This window comes from Schistocerca gregaria, chromosome 8 (genome assembly GCF_023897955.1).
Source record: "Schistocerca gregaria isolate iqSchGreg1 chromosome 8, iqSchGreg1.2, whole genome shotgun sequence".
Classification (NCBI taxonomy): Eukaryota; Metazoa; Arthropoda; class Insecta; order Orthoptera; family Acrididae; genus Schistocerca; species Schistocerca gregaria.
Window position 1 is genome coordinate 395,491,280 of NC_064927.1, and position 6,679 is coordinate 395,497,958.

The window sequence follows — 6,679 nt, forward strand, 5'->3', positions numbered from 1 at the left end:
CGAGAGCGTTACCGATATGCTCAACGAACCCCATTGGCAGACGTTACAAGAGAGGCGTTGTGCATCGCGAAGACGTTTACTATTGAAATCTGGAGAGAGTGCTTTCCGGGAAGAGTGGGACAACGTATTAGCTTACACACACACACACACACACACACGTCACGTAATGACCGCTACGAGAAAATTCGAGAAATTAGGGCCAATACAGAGGCTTGTCCACAAACTTCCCTCCCACCCGCCATTCCAGAGTGGAACGGGGTGGAGTGGGAGAATCAGTTAGTCGTACAAGAAGTGCCGTCCGTCTCATACCATGAGGTGGCTTGAGGAGTGTGATGCAGAAGCATGCAAGTGAAGCAAGGACGCTAATCAGTTCAGACAAGAACAGAGCAGAAGTTTTTGAAATGTGGTGCTACAGAAAAATTATGAAAATTAAATGAAACACAAGTTTACTGTTACCAGTCACTGTTTATTTATCTCCACGACGCGTTTCAAAGGTTTAAACCTCCATAATCAGATGGATCTACATTAGTTATTGTGACATTTGTGTGTATGTGTGTGTGTGTGTGTGTGTTGTGTTTTTTGGAGGAACTTATGGCACTGTCTAGTGGAGAAACAAATTTCAGAACATGGTTTTGGATTTCTTTTAACAAAAAACTAAACTATATCGAATAGTACAAATAAAATAAGTAAAATAGAGTACCTCCAGTGATCACAGGTTCCTTTCACTGCCGTAAGACATCAAGTGTATAATGTCATATTTTGCAAAGAAATATGGCGTCTGGAAACTATTAGGTGCAATGATAGCAGAAGAGAAACATTATCACAAAGTACAAAGAACATACATCGTAACAACATTATTAAAGATAAAACCTCCCCTTAGAAAAATTGATGAATTACTGTGCTGGTAAACTTCTTACGTTATTTGATTTTCAAACAGCTGGGCAGAACTGAACGTACTCAGATATTTCTCTCTTTACTTATTCTGATCAACACTAAACTGACACACAATATTTTTAGCGCAACGCAATCTGACATTCAATAATCCCTACAAAAGAATGGCCGTGACTAACAATAACCTATACCTTCCATGAATCACTTACCTCACAAAAACCTTCGTTACTCGAACTACTGCAATACAGCGAGCGCCACTACTGCCAGCAAAATAAAAGATTCTAACTACTGAAGGCACTAACTACTGATCGGCATAGTCAGCAAATGAACGATTTTGATAGAGAGCAAACAATGTATTTACCTTAACAGTGTTCAAAAGTTATATATATATATAATCAGTTCGCACCACCCAGACATACAAATTTACTCTTTCTGATGGACACACGTCCAGATCGTCCGCTCTCGAAATTCTGCCATCTCTCTCCCCACATCCAGCACTGCTGGCAGCTCACCTCTAACTGCGTAATATTACGCGCTGTTCACATCCAACTGCCCAACACTACAATAGCGAATATTCCAACAATGCAAACCAGCCACAGACTTCACACAGCACAGCCAGCGATATTCATACAGAGCGCTACGTGACGTTACCAACATAAAAACCGTAACAGCCTACTTACACAGAATAGGTTTTAAAGAATTTTGGAGATCTTTGTCTCGAGGTGTTGAATACAAGCGTTGGAATAAATATTTACAGTGGTATGTAAATCCGATTTTGTCAAGTTAATATAGCTTAAACTTGACAAAATCGGAGTTATGTGCCACATGAAATATTTATTCGAAGGCATGTATTGAACACCTCGAAACAAAGATCTCCAAAATTCTTTAAAACTTACTCTGTAATAATGTTGTTACGATGTATATTCATTTTACTTTATGATAATATTTCTCTTCTGCTATATGATCCTTGCACCTAATAGTTTCCAAACACCATATCTGCATACAAAATATGACAGTATACACGTGGTGTTTTACTGCAGAGAAAGGAACCTGTGACCGCTGTAGGTGCTCTATTTTACTTGTTTTATTTGTACAGTTGGACATACGTTCAGCTTTTTCTCAAAAGAAATCCAAAAGCATGTTCCGAAATTGTGTTTTATCTCTCTACTACACAGTGTCATAAATTCCTGCAAAAAATCGTAACACAACACACACACACGCAGACACACACATCATAGTCAAAAATGTAAATCCACCTGACGATGGAGGTTTAAACCTCTGAAACGCGTCATTGAGATAAATAAACAGTGATTAGTAACAGCAAACTTGTTTCATTTAATGTCAATAACAGTCACGGTAAAGCTTAACCTAAAATGTTCGCATCTGAAGTTAATGCTGAAGATTATCTGGGTAGGTAGAGTAACTAACCAGGAGGTACTGAATGGAATTGAAAAAAAGAAAAAGAAGCGAAATGTACGGCACATCTTAACTAGAAGACGGGATCTGTTTAGAAAATAGTTTTCGAGGCATCAAGGAATCTTCAGTTTGATAAGGGAGGGAATAGGCGGAGGGGGGGGGGGGGGGGTGGAGGTGATAGTAGGGGATAAAAATAGCAGAGACAAAGAAAGGGGTGAAAACAGTAAGCAGGGGAAAATGAATGTAGGTTGCAGTGGCTTTTCGGAATTGAGGAGTCGTGTACAAGATAGACTAGTGTCAAGAGCTGCAATAGACCAATCTTCGGATTGTAGAACAGCAGCACCAACACCAGGAATAACAACATCCAGTGAGACCGTCATCGATGGGGCGATAACCTGTAGTCTTTTCTTCGCTCCTTCCGCCCTTTTGCGTGTCGAGAGTGTGTTTCTTATTCCATCCATTGTCGCCAGCTGAGATGGTAATCTCGACACGACCGGCACGTCACGCAACACGAAATGGCCAGCTACTCTTCGATGTGACGCTTCTTGGACAGTATGACACATTAGATTGCTATCTAGCTCGTCCCCAAGACGCATTAAATTTTTAAGAGATGCTATCGGCGTAATAATAGGTTGCCAGTAGGAGGCAGCCTCATTGTGGCGTTCTGATTTCGTAAGGCAGCCCGGTGGCGAGAGCAACTGCGCCCTCCCCCCCCCCCCCCCCCCCCCCCCCCACACGGACGTCATGTGCTGCGTCGAGGTGGTTACTAGGGCGAACTTGGCGATGACAAATTAATTTATTCTATCGGTCTGGACCTCGTTGTAGGGGGTCCCCATCTTGGAACATTAGTTTCAATTACTAGTATTGCTTTCCTTACACTTTTCATTAAAAGGAAGTCTTCATTTGCAGTTAAAAGTCTGAAGAGTTACGCGTCTCTCAATCGTCGACCTATCAGGCCACTATAGTAACACTGTTCATTGTCTGGCATTAAAACGTTCCGGGTTCACTCTCATTCCAGAATGAATAAGTGTCAAAAGGAAGATGTGTTCAGAACAAATTCCAAGTCCACATAAATTACAACCACTGTTTACGCTCGCCACTAAGGCAACCAGATGTGATGTTGAAGCTCTGTTTATATTTTTTCCACTATTAAATCTCAATTTATCATTTCTTGAATATTTGGTACAGCTTTCACAGTCGCCTCTTTACGTCAGCTGGCAAAAATCTCTCATATAGATCAAATCATCGTAATTACATGTGAAGGAAAATATTTACTTCTGTTTTCGCACATAGGAAAAAATCTTCTTATAAAAAATAAACAGGAATTCTCTTGGTAAATAGAGACGCTCCCAGTGATTTAATTTTTACCTTCTTTTCTTAGTAAAAAAAGGGTTCACAAATTATGCCGTCATCTGCTAGGATCTTCAACGAGATTTACAATACGAATACCACATTTGTAGGCTTATGTGATAGATTCCGTTGCTTTGAGCCAAAAATAAGGAGCACTGGACTTTTTTCAGTACTTTTAAAACACATTTCTTGGACCTTCTGCGCTGGGCTGTCCTCGACCAAACTGTGTACCGAACATGTCATGTGTCACCACGCACCAAGCGAAGTATCCATCGGCATTTTCCACATCTCCACAAACTCCACACTTCGTCGGCATGCATGCAACAAAACAAACACGCACATTTTAGATTTAAATTTCACGAAGAAGGTAAGGTAAGCTAGGTAATGTTCTGCGTTCTGGCCCTTTTTTATTTTATTTTATTTTATTTTAATCTCATTTTGTTCGTTCTCGTTCGTTGTATCTGCTCGGAGCGACCGTCATAAGACATCCGTTTAAGTTCGTCGTTAATCCATTAACTCAAGTCTTTTTATTACAGAGGGCAGCTACCCCTCTGACCGAACACGCTAAGCTACCGTGCCGACAACGATGAAATGATAATGATTAGGGCAACACCAGTCCCGACCCAGCCGGGAATTGAACCCAGGTCCTTAGGACTGACATTCTGTCGCGCTGACCACTCAGCTACAGGGGGCGGACTTATTTTGTTCGCTTTCGTTCGTTGCATCTGCTCGGGGCGGACGTCGTAAGAAATCCGTTTAAGTTCGTTGTTGATCGATTAACTCAGTTTTTATTTTATTACGGAGGGCTGCTAACCCTCTGACCGAACACGCTGAGCTACCGTGCCGGCAGCCCTAGGAGGGACAGTCTGGCCTGCCGACCGCCGTGTCATTTTCTGCCAATGGCGTCATTAGATATGTGGAGGGGCATGTGAGCATCACACTGCTCTCGCGGCCTCTGTCGGGTTTCTTGACCTTGGAACCGCTACTAATCGCTCGAGTAGCTCCTCAGTTGGCAGCAAGAGGCCGAGTGCACACCGTACCAGTCCTCGCACCGAGGAAAATCTCCGGCAGCAACTGGAATCGAACCCGCGTGGCCCGCATGGCAGTCAACCGCGCTACCCACTTAGCTATGTAGCCAGTAGATTAATACTGTGCAATAAACACCTATTAACTCTACACATTGCATTACGTCATAAAGGCAACAAGGTCATCTATCACGCTCTTCCAATTATGTACCACTGCACTGTGTACTGCAGTGCTGAATCGTTGACGTGGCCAAAGAAATAAATGGGATAAGTCATGTTAAGATCGTGCTGCCGAAATAATTCCATCTTCCTCACTAAAATTTTGACCGAAATCTTTTCAGCCATCTTCCGAGGGGTCCACAGACCGACTTTATAATTAGGCCATACTGTGAACAGGACACGGGCCAGTTTCTTCTTCTCCATCTGAGCCCGTTATCCGTCTCTAGTGACCTCGACGTAAATGGAATGTCAAGCCCAATTCTCATTTGACTATTCCAAAGTTCTTTGAAAAGCTAAAGATAGCAGGAATAAAAGACAAGGCTCGAAAGATAGTCGAAAACTTGTAGAGATGATGATTATGTTCGATTTGTGGGGTGCTCAACTGCGCGGTCATCAGCACAAGTGCAAAGTTCCAATTTTTTCACAATCCAATATAGCCACTGTCACGAATGATGATGATTATGAAAAGATGAGGACAACACAAACACCCATTCCCCGGGCAGAGAAAATTGCCAACCCGGCCGGGAATGGAAACCCGTCTCCCGTGATCCATGTAGCAACTTGGTTCAAATTGCTCTGGGCACTGTGGGACTTAACATCTGAGGTCATCAGTCCCCTAGACTTGGAACTACTTAAACCTAACAAACCTAAGGACATCACACACATCCACGCCCAAAGCAGGATTCGAACCTGCGACCGTAGCAGGTGCTTGGTTCTGGACTGAAGCGCCTACAACTGCTCGGGCACAGCGGCCGGGTGCAGCAACTTGTAGAGAGACCAGTCTAGGGATATGAAAGAAGGTCAGTAGCTGAGAAAAGAGAGCGTAAGGTAGCCTACGCTCTATGTAACTTAGTCAGTACACTGAAGAAGCAGTTAACGAAACCAATGATAATATCTGTAAAATAAATAAAAAAATAAAATAAAATAAAATAAAAAGGAACAGAAGATCATAAAGCTGTAAATAATTTTTCGTTTCCCATATGAATTTTTACTCTGCAGCACTGTGTGCACTGATCCGATGCTTCCTGAGAGATTAAAACTGTGTGCCAGATTGAGACTCAAACTGGCGACCTCTGCCTTTCGCCAGAAAGTGCTCTATTAACGTTGCGTAATACCAGTTGAAGTTATTAATTAGTTAACTTTCTTCTGCCTCATGTCTGCATATGTCAAATGCTGTACTGCTTCCCCCCTCCCCACCAGTTGAATATCTGACAAAGCCGTACAAGGTTCTGAAAAACTGCATCAAAAGAAATAAATTTGACCCTGTGACCTTCAGTTCAAGGTCGACGTTCCGCACAAATTACTCCTGCTCATAACTACTTGGAATAACACATCTGACTTATTCTCTTACACTGCTTTTGGGCAAAATGAATTTTTATGTGTCTTTGAACAGCTTTCGATATGGCATGTCCTGTATTGTTATATTCCCATGCACTCTATTATGTTTTATGTATTTCTTTATTTATCCATTACAGTTTGAATTTTACGCCGTTATCACCCTGTAAACACGACGGTAGCGCCGCATGGTGACTGTCATTGCTACTAGCCCAATAATTTGCATCAGCTCCTATCATTCACACGTATACTCTATGTGAACACGGAATGGCCTCTCAGGCCGTTGTAGTGTGCGGCTGTGTTTACAGTTTGCGCGCGAGGTCCTGTTTTGCGCTGCTGTGCCTGTCGTCTCCGGCTTCTCCTTCGCTCTCTACACGTGCGTGATACAGGTGATTTCATTTCATCAGTTTTTAATATAATTCCATATATGTTGCCCTTTAGTA